The sequence below is a fragment of the Arachis stenosperma genome, chromosome 7 (assembly GCF_014773155.1).
Source record: "Arachis stenosperma cultivar V10309 chromosome 7, arast.V10309.gnm1.PFL2, whole genome shotgun sequence".
Lineage (NCBI taxonomy): Eukaryota > Viridiplantae > Streptophyta > Magnoliopsida > Fabales > Fabaceae > Arachis > Arachis stenosperma.
Genome location: NC_080383.1, coordinates 39,738,682 through 39,753,699, shown reverse-complemented (window position 1 = coordinate 39,753,699; position 15,018 = coordinate 39,738,682). Strand labels below are relative to the sequence as shown.

The window sequence follows — 15,018 nt, the reverse complement described above, 5'->3', positions numbered from 1 at the left end:
TGAAGTGAGGTGTGTGAGGAGGCTATAATGTCTACCAAGAAAACGCAATCCACTACTTTTGGGCCTTGGGCTTTTTATTTTATTGGGCTTTTCTTTTGATCTGTCGATTCTTAATTTTTATTAGGACTACACTTTTATGCACAAATTACAAATATTTAGAACACTAATAAATTTATGCATAAAAATACGAAACTGTCTTTATACCCGTAAATGATGGATTTTCGCCGATAAAATTATCCAAATACGTAATTATTCTATTTAATCTAATTTAACCTAACTTGCTCTGCCCCATCTTTAATCCTCCACTCATCAACATTCAACACCGTTATCGCTATTCCAATCCTCAACCTTTTATCATCACCACCACTAAATCTTCTTTCATCTAACTCTCATCCCATTTAACACTACTCGCACAGCTGTTATTTGTCGTTACCATTACCACCACCACACCACTTCCTTCTCTTTATTACCACCATCACTAATTCTCTCTCAAAAAAATTTTTGCGAGTTGGATTATTTGTAGGATTGTACATAAAATAATCAAATTATAATCGGTTAAAAAATCATATCACATTTAATTAACCAATTTAATAAAATAATTTTAAAAATTATATCCATATTATTAAAAAATGGTTAATTAAAACTAAATTTTAAAATCTAATTTTTAACTAATTAATCAAAATCAAAACTAAATTTTATGCAATTTTTGTGATCAAATTAGTTAACCAATTTTTTTATAAAAATCTATCTATTCTATCTATCTATCTATCTATTCTATTATATAAAAATCGAATTTCTGCATTTAATGATGGAGCCGACGTAGCATACTTCTAAGAGTGTTTCCCAATTTATTTCTTTTAACTCGTTAAATATAAATTATTACGATAAACTAATTATATCAACTAATTGATTTGATTAGATATTTAAATATTGTATAATTTATTATAATTTATACCAACTTGATTTAGTAGTATTTTCTAATTTATTTATTTTAATATTCTGTTAGTATTTTTAATTATTTCTTTTAATTTATTAAACTAAATTTATTGTGTGTACTAATTAATTAATTTGATTAATTTATTAATCAATAAAATAATAAATCTATGAATAAAATATGCAATTGAGATATTTTCAACTAATAATCAAATCAAATTAAATCATATATATTGAGCTAAATTCAAATAATGTGAATTAAGGACTAAATTAAAATAAGATAATATCTTACTTATTCAAGTTGAGTGCAATAAATACAAATTAATTTTGTTAGATAATCATAGTTGTCTGATCTACTATATATAGATGGCCACACAAAATTATAAAAATTGTGATTTGTATCGCTCTTGCTATTTCAACTCTTCTTTTCTTCTTCTTTGTTTCTTTATGTATAATTTTTTTTATGTATAAATGTATCCAAAATAAAAAAAAGTACGTATGAGTATGTTTGAATAAAATAGGTTCTCGAGATTTTTTCACTAATAATTAAATCAAATCAAATAATATATATTGAGCTAAATTTAAATCATGTGAATTAAGGACCAAACTAAAATAGGATGATTTTTTACTTATTCAAATTAAATGCAATAAATAAAATTAATTTTGGTAGACAATCATGGTCTTATGGTCTTCTTTAAATAGATAACCACACAAAATTATAAAAATCATCATTTTTATCGCTTTTGCTATTTTAACTCTTTTTTTATTTATAAATGTACTCAAAATGAGAAGGTATGGATGAGTATTTCATTAAGTGTTTGTTTGACAAATATTATAGTCTAAAGATGGCTCAATTTAGACATTCTACCACTGTCGATGAAAGTTGAACCTGTAATAATTTAGGATGACCATGATATTTTTTATTATAGTATTACATAGAAAAAATATTTTTTAAAATGAATATATCCATTATAATTAATTTTCTTTGCCAATTTGTTATCTTTGACCTAACAAACAATATTCATATTGAATATATTATTTTCATCAGAAGCCATACATAATTGATTGATAATTCTATATATAAAAATACTCATGTGGTAACTAAATACCATATTGTTATTTCGCTAAAGTTAATTCTCCTATGATTATGTGAATGTATAGCACTATGAGATGAAAATTGATTGGATTACATTTATTTCCAACGAGGTAGGTGATCTTTTAGGCCCAATCACGGTCAGAGTTGAGAAAGATTTGAAAGATGCTAATAATACAAATAGTTTTTTTAATATCCAATAATAAATATATAAATTAAAATTAATATTATTTCGTACAAAATCATAAAATGTATAGCATATGGTGCACGAAATTGTGATCTCAATGGCGCCAATAACTTGGTACGCACAATTGTAATATCACACTTTTTCACAACTTCGCACAACTAACTAGCAAATGCATTGGGTCATCCAAGTAATAAACCTTACGTGAGTAAGGGTCGATCCCACGGAGATTGTTTGTATGAAACAAGCTATGGTCATCTTGTAAATCTCAGTCAGGCAGATTCTAATGGTTATAATGGTTTTCAAATATAAAAATAAATAAAGCATAAAATAGAGATAGAGATACTTATGTAATTCATTGGTGGGAATTCCAGATAAGCGCATGAAGATACTATGTTCCTTCTGAATCTCTGCTTTCTTACTGCTTTCATCCAACCATTCTTACCACTTTCCATGGCAAGCTGTATGTAGGGTGTCACCGTTGTCAATGGCTACTTCCCATCCTCTCAGTGAAAATGGTCCAAATGCATTGTCACAACAAGGCTAATCATCTGTCGGTTCTCGATCATATCGGAATAGGATCCATTGATCCTTTTGTATCTGTCACTACGCCCAACACTCGCGAGTTTGAAGCTCGTCACAGTCATCCCATCTCAAATCCTACTCGGAATACCACAGACAAGGTTTAGACTTTTCGGATCTTAGGAATGGCTGTCAATAATTCTAGCTTATACCACAAAGACTCTGATCTCACGGAATGGGAGGCTCGGTTGTCAGGCGAGGCAACCATGCGTCGTGGGTCAGGAATCCAAGAGATACACACTCTAGCTTTCGCAGGTAGAACGGAAGTATTTGTCAGGCACGCGTTCATAAGTGAGAATAGTGATGAGTGTCACGGATCATCACATTCATCAGGTTGAAGAGCAAATGAATATCTTAGAATAAGAATAAGCGTGAATTGAATAGAAGACAGTAGTACTTTGCATTAATATTTGAGGAACAGTAGAGCTCCACACCTTAATCTATGGTGTGTAGAAACTCCACCGTTGAAAATACATAAGAACAAGGTCTAGGCATGGCCGAATGGCCAGCTTCCCCAAATGGCATATGAAATTGAAAAATAGGGAAAAAGACCCGGTCAAAGACCTCTAGTACAATAGTAAAAAGTTCTATTTATACTAAACTAATTACTAGGGTTTACAGAAATAAGTCTAAGTGTAGAAATCCACTTCCGGGGCCCACTTTGGTGTGTGCTTGGGCTGAGCTTGAGCTTTACACATGCAGCGACTTCTCTTGCGGTTAAACGCCAAGTTGTAACGTGTTTTTGGTGTTTAACTCTGGTTTGTGACGTGTTTCTGGCGTTTTACTCTAGAATGCAGCATGGAACTGGCGTTGAACGCCAGTTTGCATCGTCTAAACTCGAATAAAGTATGGATTATTATATATTGCTGGAAAGCCTTGGATGTTTACTTTCCAACACAATTGAGAGCGCGCCATTTGGAGTTCTGTAGCTCCAGAAAATCCATCTCGAGTGTAGGGAGATCAGAATCCAACAGCATCAGCAGTCCTTTTTCAGCCTCCTATCAGATTTTTGCTCAGGTCCCTCAATTTCAGCCAAAAAACACCTGAAATCACAGAAAAACACACAAACTCATAGTAAAGTCCAGAAATATGAATTTTGCATAAAAACTAATAAAAACATCCCTAAAAGTAGCTAGATCCTACTAAAAACTACCTAAAAACAATGCCAAAAGCGTATAAATTATCTGCTCATCACAACACCAAACTTAAATTGTTGCTTGCCCCCAAGTAACTGAAAATCAAATAGGATAAAAAGAAGAGAATATATTATAAATCCAAAAATATCAATGAATATTAGTTCTAATTAGATGAGCGGGACTTGTAGCTTTTTTCCTTTTGAATAGTTTTGGCATCTCACTTTTTTCTTTGAAGTTCAGAATGATTGGCATCTATAGTAACTCAGAGTTCAGATAGTGTTATTGATTCTCCTAGTTAAGTATGTTGATTCTTGAACACAACTACTTTTATGAGTCTTGGCCGTGGCCCTAAGCACTTTGTTTTTCAGTATTACCACCGAATACATAAATGCCACAGACACCTGACTGGGTGAACCTTTTTAGATTGTGACTCATCTTTGCTAAAGTCCCCAGTCAGAGGTGTCCAGAGCTCTTAAGCACACTCTTTTTGCTTTGGATCATGACTTTAACCACTCAGTCTCAAGCTTTTCACTTGGACCTGCATGCCACAAGCACATGGTTAGGGACAGCTTGATTTAGCCGCTTAGGCCTGGATTTTATTTCCATGGGCCCTCCTATCCATTGATGCTCAAAGTCTTGGATCCTTTTTACCCTTGCCTTTTGGTTTTAAGGACTATTGGCTTTTTCTGCTTGCTTTTTCTTTTTCTTTCTCTCTTTTTTTCGCAAGCTTCTTTTTCTCTGCTTTTTCTTGCTTCAAGAATCAATTTTATGATTTTTCAGATCATCAATAACATTTATCTTTTTCATCATTCTTTCAAGAGCCAATAATTTTAACATTCATAAACAACAAGATAAAAAATATGCACTATTTAAGCATTCATTCAGAAAACAAAAAGTATTGTCACCACATCAATATAATTAAACTAATTTTAAGGATGAATTCGAAACTCATGTACTTCTTATTCTTTTGTATTAGAAACATTTTTCATTTAAGAAAGGTGAAGGATTCATGGAATTATTCATAGCCTTAAGACATAGACACTAGACACTAATGATCATGTAATAAAGACACAAACATAGACAAACATGAAGTTCAAAAACCGAAAAATAGAGAGATAAGAACAAGAAAGTTAAGGAATGAGTCCACCTTAGTGATGGTGGCGCCTTCTTCTTGAAGGACCAATGGTGTTCTTGAGCTCCTCTATGTCTCTTTCTTGCCTTTGTTGCTCCTCCCTCATAGCTCTTTGATCTTCTCTAATCTCATTGAGAATGATGGAGTGCTCTTGGTGTTCCACCCTTAATTGGTTCATGTCATGACTCAATCCTTCTAGAGAAGTGTTGAGTTGTTCTCAATCGTTGTTTGGAGGAAAATGCATCCCTTGAGGCATCTCAGGGATTTCTTGATGATGAGCTTCCTCATGTGTCTCTTGAGATCCATGAATGGGCTCTCTTGTTTGATCCATCTTCTTCTTAGTGATGGGCTTGTCCTCTTCAAAGAGGATGTCTCCTTCTATGACAACTCCAGCTAAGTTGCATAGATGGCAAATGAGATGAGGAAAAGCTAGCCTTGCCAAAGTAGAGGGCTTTTCAGCTACTTTATAGAGTTCTAGAGGGATGACTTCATGAATTTCTACTTCCTCTCCAATCATGATGCTATGGATCATGATTGCCCGATCCACAGTTACTTCGGATTGGTTGCTAGTGGAGATGATGGAGCGTTGGATGAACTCCAACCATCCTCTAGCCACAGGCTTAAGGTCCAGTCTTCTCAATTGAACCGGCTTGCCTTTTGAGGCTCTTTTCCATTGAGCTCCTTCCACACATATGTCCATAAGGACTTGGTCCAACCTTTGATCAAAGTTGACCCTTCTAGTATAAGGGCGTGCGTCTTCTTGCATCATAGGCAAGTTGAACGCCAACCTTATGTTCTCCGAACTGAAATCTAAGCATTTTCACCGAACCATTGTAAGCCAATTCTTTGTGTTTGGGTTCATGCTTTGATCATGGTTCCTAGTGATCCATGCGTTTGCATAGAACTCTTGAACCATTAAGATTCTGACTTGTTGAATGGGATTGGAGAGAACTTCCCATCCTCTTCTTCTAATCTCTTGTCGGATCTCCGGATATTCGCCCTTTTTGAGCTTAAAAGGGACCTCAGGGATCACCTTTTTCTTGGCCACAACTTCATAGAAGTGGTCTTGATGGGCTTTTAAGATGAATCTCTCCATTTCTCCTGACTCAGAGGTGGAAGCAATTGCCTTCCCTTTCCTCTTTCTTGAGGTTTCTCTGGCCTTAGGTGCCATCAATGGTTATGAAAAAATAAAAAAGCTATGCTTTTACCACACCAAACTTAGAATGTTGCTTGCCCTCGAGCAAAAGAAGAAAGAATAGAAGAAGAAGAATAAGAAGATATGGAGGAGAGGGAGAGAGGTGTGGGTTTCGGCCAAGGGGAGAAGAGGGGGTAGTGTTGTGTGAAAATGAAGAAGGATAGAGGGGTTTATATAGTGGAGGGAGAGGGGTTTGAGTTCGGTCATTTAGGGTGGGTTTGGGTGGGAAAGAGATTTTGAATTTGAAGGTAGGTGGGGTGTATGGGGAAGAGCGGATGGATGTGAGTGGTGAAGGGGTAATTGGGAAGAGAGATTGAGGTGATTGGTGAAGGGTAAGTGGGGAAGAGTGTTATTGGATTGTGTGAAGAAGAGAGAAGGTGAGTTGAGGTAGGTGGGAATCCTGTGGGATCCACAGATCCTGAGGTGATTCTGTGGGGTCCACAGATCCTAAGGTGTCAAAGATTTCTCATCCCTGCACCTTTTAGGCGTGTAAACGCCCTCTGTATGCAATCCTGGCATTTAACTCCAGACTGCAGCTTGTTTCTGGCATTAAACGCCCAAATGTAGCCTATTTCTGGCGTTTAACGCCAGCTTGATGCTTGTTTCTGGCGTTAAACGCCAACTTGGTGCTTGTTTCTGGCGTTAAACGCCAGACAGATGCTTGTTTCTGGCGTTTAAACGCCAGACAGCTCTTCCTCCAAGGTGTGCTTTTTCTTCTGCTGTTTTTTTATTCTGTTTTTAATTTTTGTAATTGTTTTATGACTCTACTTGATCATAAACCTAATAAAATATAAAAGAACAATAGAAATATAGATAAATAAAAATTGGAGCCCTCCCAATAAGCGCTTCTTTAATGTCAATAGCTTGACAGTGAGCTCTCATGGAGCTTCACAGATGTTCAGAGCATTGTTGGGACCTCCCAACACCAAACTTAGAGTTTGAATGTGGGGGTTCAACACCAAACTTAGAGTTTGGTTGTGGCCTCCCAATACCAAACTTAGAGTTTGATTGTGGGGGCTTTGTTTGACTCTGTATTGAGAGAAGCTTTTCATGCTTCCTCTCCATGGTTGCAGAGGAAGATCCTTGAGCTTTAAACACAAGGTAGTCCCCATTCAATTGAAGGACTAGCTCTCCTCTGTCAACATTGATCACAGCTCTTGCTGTGGCTAGGAAGGGTCTTCCAATGATGATGCATTCATCCTCATCCTTCCCAGTGTCTATGATTATGAAATCAGCAGGGATGTAAAGGCCTTTAACCTTCACTAACACGTCCTCTACCAATCCATAAGCTTGTTTTATTGACTTGTCTACCATTTCTAATGAGATTCTTGCAGCTTGTACCTCAAAGATTCCCAGTTTCTCTATTACAGAGAGTGGCATAAGATTTATACTTGGCCCCAAGTCACACAGAGCCTTCTCAAAGCTCATGGTGCCTATGATATAGGGTATTAAGAATTTACCAGGATCTTGTTTCTTTTGAGGTAAAGTTTGCTGAACCCATGTATTTAGTTCACTAATGAGCAAGGGAGGTTCATCTTCCCAAGTCTCATTACCAAACAACTTGGCATTCAGCTTCATAATGACTCCTAAATATTGAGCAACTTGCTCTTCAGTTACATCTTCATCCTCTTCAGAGGAAGAATAGTTCTCAGAGCTCATGAAAGACAGAAGGAAGTTTAATGAAATCTCTATGGTCTCTATATGAGCCTCAGATTCCTTTAGGTCCTCAATAGGGAACTCCTTTTTGTCTGGGAGACGTCCCAAGAGGTCTTCCTCATTAGGATTCACGTCCTCCCCTTCCTCTTTGGATTCGGCCATTTTAATTATATCAATGGCCTTGCACTCTCTTTTTGGATTCTCTTCTGTATTGTTTGGGAGAGTACTAGGAGGAGTTTCAGTGATTTTCTTACTCAGCTGACCCACTTGTGCCTCCAAATTTCTAATGGAGGACCTTATTTCATTCATGAAACTTAGAGTGGTCTTAGATAGATCAGAGACTATATTTGCTAAGCTAGAGGGACTCTGCTCAAAATTCTCTGTCTGTTGCTGAGAAGATGATGGAAAAGGCTTGCTATTGCTAAACATGTTTCTTCTACCATTATTAAAGCCTTGTTGAGGCTTCTGTTGATCCTTCCATGAGAAATTTCGATGATTTCTCTATGAGGGACTATACGTGTTTCCATAGGCTTCACCCATGTAATTCACCTATACTATTGCAGGGTTTTCAGGATCATAAGCTTCTTTTTCAGAAGATGCCTCTTTAGTACTGTTGGATGCATTTTGCAATCCATTCAGACTCTGAGAAATCATGTTGACTTGCTGGGTCAACATTTTGTTCTGAGCCAATATGGCATTCAGAGCATCAATTTCAAGAACTCTCTTCCTCTAAGGTGTCCCATTACTCACAGGATTCCTCTCAGAGATGTACATGAATTGGTTATTTGCAACCATGTCAATGAGTTCTTGAGCTTCTGCAAGTGTTTTCTTTAGGTGAATGGATCCACCTGCAGAATGGTCCAGTGACATCTTGGAGAACTCAGATAGACCATCATAGAATATATCCAAAATGGTCTACTCTAAAAGCATGTCAAAAGGACACTTTTTGGTCAACTGCTTGTATCTTTTCCAAGCTTCATAGAGGGATTCACCATCTTTTTGCTTGAAGGTTTGAACATCCACTCTAAGCTTACTCAGCTTTTGAGGAGAAAAGAACTTGGCCAAGAAGGTCGTGACCAGCTTATCCCAAGAGTCCAGGCTATCTTTAGGTTGTGAGTCCAACCATATTCTAGCTTTGTCTCTCACAGCAAAAGGAAAAAGTATGAGCCTGTAGACTTCAGGATCTACTCCATTAGTCTTAACAGTATCACAGATCTGCAAGAACTCAGTTAAAAACTGGTAGGGATCTTCTGATGGAAGTCCATAAAACTTGCAGTTTTGTTACATTAGAACAACTAGTTGAGGCTTCAGCTCAAAATTATTTGCTCCAATGGCAGGGATTGAGATGCTTCTTCCATAAAAATTGGAAGTAGGTATAGTATAATCACCAAGTATCCTCCTTGCATTATTGTTGTTGTTATTATTTTCGGCTGCCATCTCCTCTTCTTTTTCGAGAATTTCTATAAAGTTTTCTCTGGATTGTTGTATTTTAGCTTCTCTTAGTTTCTTCTTTAGAGTCATTTCAGGTTCAGGATCTGCTTCAACAATAATGTTCTTGTCCTTACTCCTGCTCATATGAAAAAGAAGGGAACAGAAAATAATAATAGGGATCCTCTTTACCACAGTAGAGAGATTCCTTTATGTGAGTAGAAGAAAATAAGAAGAAAATCTGAACACAGAGAAGGGAGGGGTTTGAATTTTGAGAAGAGAAGTGTTAGTAAATGAATAAATAAATAAAAAGAGATTAGAGAGAGAGGAAATTCGAATATTAACTAAAAGAGAAGAAGAATATTTTTATTTTAATTTTAAGTTAGAATTTGAAAATTAAAAGAAGGAATAAAATTAAAATTAAAATTTAAAACAATTAGTTAATTAGAAAGAATTTTGAAAAAGGGTGAGAAATTTTCGAAAATTAGAGAGAGAAAAGTAGTTAGGTGGTTTTGAAAAATATAAGAAATAGTAAAACAAACAAAAAGTTGATTAGTTAGTTGAAAAAGATTTGAAAATCAATTTTGAAAAGATAAGAAGTTAGAAAAGATTTTGAAATTGATTTTGAAAAAGATATGATTTTGAAAAAGATATGATTGAAATTTGTTTTGAAAAAGATTTAATTTTTAAAATTAAAATTGATTACTTGACTAACATGAAACTAAAAGATATGATTCTAGAATTTAAAGATTGAACCTTTCTTAACAAGAAAGTAACAAACTTCAAATTTTTGAATCAATCACATTAATTATTAGTAAAGTTTTCGAAAATTATGAAATAAAATTAAGAAAAAGATTTTAAAAATCAATTTTAAAATTTTCAAAAAATGAGAAGAAAAATGAAAAAGATTTGATTTTTTTAAAAAAAAAGATTTTGAAAAGATAGGATTTTTGAAATTGAAATCTTGACTTGACTAACAAGAAACAAGTTATTTTAAAAAAATTTGACTAAGTCAATCCAAAGATTTTGAAATTTACGAGAGAAATAAGGGAAAGAAAAAAATTTTATTTTTATTTTTTTTTAATTTTGAATGAGGAAAGAGAAAAACAGAAATATGACCCAAAACATAAAAATTTTGGATCAAAACCAATGATGCAAGCAAGAACACTATGAATGTCAAGATGAACTCCAAGAACACTTTGAAGATCATGATGAACATGAAGAACTTATTTTTGAAAAATTTTCAAGAAAAGAAAAACATGCAAGACACCAAACTTAAAGATTTTTCATGTTTAGACACTATGAATGTGAAAATGCATATGAAAAATAACAAAAGACACAAAACAAGAAAATATGAAGATCAAACAAGAAGACTTGTCAAGAACAACTTGAAGATCATGAAGAACACCATGCATGAAATTTTTGAAAAAAATGCACAAATTTTTAAAACATGCAATTGACACCAAACTTAGAAATTAACACTAGACTCAAACAAGAAACACAAAATATTTTTGATTTTTATGATTTTATAAAAAAAAATTTTGGATTTTTTCGAAAATTAATTTTGGAAAAACGAAAAAGAAGAAAAATTTTGAAAGATTTTTGAAAACTTTTTGAAAATAAAATAAAGGTTGAAACAACAAGAAAATTACCTAATCTGAGCAACAAGATGAACCGTCAGTTGTCCAAACTCAAACAATCATTGGCAACGGCGCCATAAACTTAGTGCACGAAATTGTGATCTCAATGGCGCCAACAACTTGTACGCACAATTGTAATATCACTCTTTTTTCACAACTAACCAGCAAGTGTACTGGGTCGTCCAAGTAATAAACCTTACGTGAGTAAGGGTCGATCCCACGGAGATTGTTGGTATGAAGCAAGCTATGGTCATCTTGTAAATCTCAGTCAGGCAGATTCTAATGGTTATAATGGTTTTCGAATATAAAAATAAATAAAGCATAAAATAGAGATAGGGATACTTATGTAATTCATTGGTGGGAATTCCAGATAAGTGCATGAAGATACTATGTTCCTTCTGAATCTCTGCTTTCCTACTGCTTTCATCCAATCATTCTAACCCCTTTCCATGGCAAGCTGTATGTAGGGCGTCACTGTTGTCAATGGCTACTTCCCATCCTCTCAGTGAAAATGGTCCAGATGCGCTGTCATAGCACGGCTAATCATTTGTCGGTTCTCGATCATGTCGGAATAGGATCCATTAATCCTTTTGCGTTTGTCACTATGCCCAACACTCGAGAGTTTGAAGCTCGTCACAGTCATCCCATCTCAGATCCTACTCGGAATACCACAGACAAGGTTTAGACTTTCCGGATCTTAGGAATGGCCGCCAATAATTCTAGCTTATACCACGAAAACTCTGATCTCACGGAATGGGAGGCTCGGTTGTCAGGCGAGGCAACCATGCGTTGTGGGTCAGGAATCCAAGAGATACACACTCTAGCTTTTGCAGGTAGAACGGAAGTGTTTGTCAGGCACGCGTTCATAAGTGAGAATAGTAATGAGTGTCACGGATGATCACATTCATCAGGTTAAAGTGCGAATGAATATCTTAGAATAAGAATAAGCGTGAATTGAATAGAAGACAGTAGTACTTTGCATTAATACTTGAAGAATAGCAGAGCTCCACACCTTAATCTATGGTGTTTAGAAACTCCACCGTTGAAAATACATAAGAACAAGGTCTAGGCATGGCATATGAAATTAAAAAATAGGGAAAAAAAACCCGGTCAAAGACCACTAGTACAATAGTAAAAAGTTCTATTTATACTAAACTAGTTACTAGGGTTTACAAAAATCAGTCTAAGTGCAGAAATCCACTTCCGGGGTCCACTTTGGTGTGTGCTTGGTCTGAGCCTGAGCTTTACACGTGCAGAGGCTTCTCTTGGGGTTAAACGCCAAGTTGTAACGTGTTTTTGGCGTTTAACTCTAGTTTGTGACGTGTTTCTGGCGTTTTACTCCAGAATGCAGCATGGAACTGGCGTTGAACGCCAGTTTGCGTCATCTAAACTCGAATAAAGTATGGACTATTATATATTGCTAGAAAGTCCTGAATGTCTACTTTCCAATGCAATTGAGAGCGCGCCATTTGGAGTTCTGCAGCTCCAGAAAATCTATCTCGAGTGCAGAGAGGTCAAAATCCAACAGCATCAGCAGTCCTTTTTCAGCCTCCTATCAGATTTTTGCTCAGGTCCCTCAATTTCAGCCAGAAAATACCCGAAATCACAGAAAAACACAAAAACTCATAGTAAAGTCCATAAATGTGAATTTTGCATAAAAACTAATAAAAACATCCCTAAAAGTAGCTAGATCCTACTAAAAACTACCTAAAAACAATGCTAAAAAGCGTATAAATTATCTGCTCATCAGCATACTCAAAACATATCCAATCCGTATTAACTGTCATCATTTATCAATTATATTATGATAAATCTAATTATTAAAAAAGATTAAAATTAACTTAAATATACACAATATTATTTCATATTTTTTATTTTTATTTTATTATCATAAAAAGTCAGATATATTATAAGAGAATCTCATCTTATTATCAACGGTTCTTCCACTCAATGGTTTCTATAAAGAAAAAAGGCATAATAATATTGTATTTGATAAGAATATATAGGATTTTGAAATGTTGAAGCATAAATTTAGTCCTTAACATATTCGTAGATGAAGTGTAGAGTAGATAAAAAGGTAGCCAATAAAAGAATAAATGGTTAAAGCTTTCTCAATACTAATAGTTGTAGTGTATAATAGGTGTTCTATAACTTTTTTGGATTTAATTATTTCTTTATTATTATATGTTCTGTTTAATTTATAAAAGTTGTAGGTATTATATTTACTTTATATGCTCTTAAATCTCATATCCTTGATGGATATTTGTGACTGAGTAATTATTAAAAGAAATTATTTTATATCTATTTTATATTCTATTTAAATTATAATAGTAAGTAAATATTTTTGTTCAAAATAAATAATGCAATTTTTTCATAAAAACAACGTTTAAATAATTGTGAAATTAGATTATACTACAGATGATGATAAATATCTTGACATTAGATCTGCTATAAAACAAATTTTTAGAAATCTTATGTTGTATTATATAATTTAGTTATATTTTTCTAATCTTCAATCTATATTATTTAGATTGTAATATTTCTAAAAAGGGTTATTCAATTTTTTTAAATGATTAAATCAAATCAATTACAAACTAATTAATTAGGTTGATTAAATATCTAAATATCCTATAATTTAATATAATTTAATTTATATAGATACATGACTTTTACAGTTTTATTATTTATTGTAATAAATTCTAGAGATAATTTTTGCAAGTTATAGTTTATTTTTTTATCTGCATATTCAACTTTTAAGAATAATTTTTTTAATTTTGAATTTATAAATAAATTATTTTCTACTTTAATATATAAATTTTTTTATGAATTTTTTATTGCAAAATTCACTTTAACAAAAATAAATTAATTTATGAAAATTTAAACTTGAGCGCTTGCTCTGGTTAAACTCAAACTTTAATTTATTTTGTCATATTATTATATAAATATTAAATTATTTGATTAAACACTTATTTGATTATGAAATGATATTATATGTTACTTTTATATTGGAAATTAAATTTCAGTTACTACACAAATATTATATTTTAGGTAATTGTATTTTTTTGTTTTTTTGAAAATTATTATATAATTTTAAGATTATTTAATTATGTTTTTTTTAAACATTGTCATTGTTAGAGAGTAACTAATATTTGTGATTAGTCTAAAATTAAGAAATAAAAATACAAAATATTAATATACTGAATTTTCGAAGTATAAATCTTGAAGTAAATATATGTGATTATAATTAATGATCATAATTAAAAGTCTTTATTTTATTTCAATTTGTTCAGGACATGTTTATCTTAAATTTTATTTCTTTATTAATTAATATATTTTTGTACATTTAATTGACATTAATTTATATAAATTAAAATGTATAACTTAAACGAATAGATACGTGTCTAAAAAATGAAAAAAAAAGATACAGTTTTTTATTAGTAAAAAATTTATGTCGCTTTAACTTTCTTTCGGTATCATATCTTACATTTTTACTATAATTAAAAGTTAGAAGTAAATTATTAAATATAAATTAATAATAGAATATATTCTTATAGAAATAGCAAACGGGCCGACACCCGTCAGGTTGGCCCACATAATCAGCCAAAAAAGGCGGCTTGGGTTGGAAATTTGAAACCGCCAAACTTAAAAAGCTTGCCTACCCTACACCGCCTAATCAATGAGCTTTAGCGGGGCGGGGCAGACTTCCCCGTTGGGCCAAACTTTTATTTTGTCAGGGCAATTTTTTTTATAAATTTCTATGATGTTATTGATCTACAAGAGGATACAGATGATAATTGAAGATGTTCTAAGTTATATTTTGGATTATGTTTTATGGTTGATTGATTATAAACTTGAAGATGTTTAATTATATATTTTGCACAATATTTGTTTTGTTTTAGACAATATTGGTTTTATTATTTTGTTTCAAAAAATTTGGTTTATAATTATGTTTATTATATATTTATAATTATAAAGACTTTAATGTGTGTGAATTTAAAAATTATAATTTTTTTAATGTTTTTAGAAATTATAAATTTAT

At 33.0% G+C, this 15,018-nt stretch overlaps 1 non-coding gene across 1 annotated transcript; it reads left to right on the top strand.

The window, feature by feature from the left end:
• The first annotated feature begins 8,835 nt into the window (after positions 1-8,835).
• Positions 8,836-8,943, top strand: LOC130943242 (small nucleolar RNA R71). The gene has a single exon (XR_009071768.1). It is a non-coding gene; the product is annotated as a small nucleolar RNA R71 (small nucleolar RNA).
• The last annotated feature ends 6,075 nt before the right edge of the window (positions 8,944-15,018 follow it).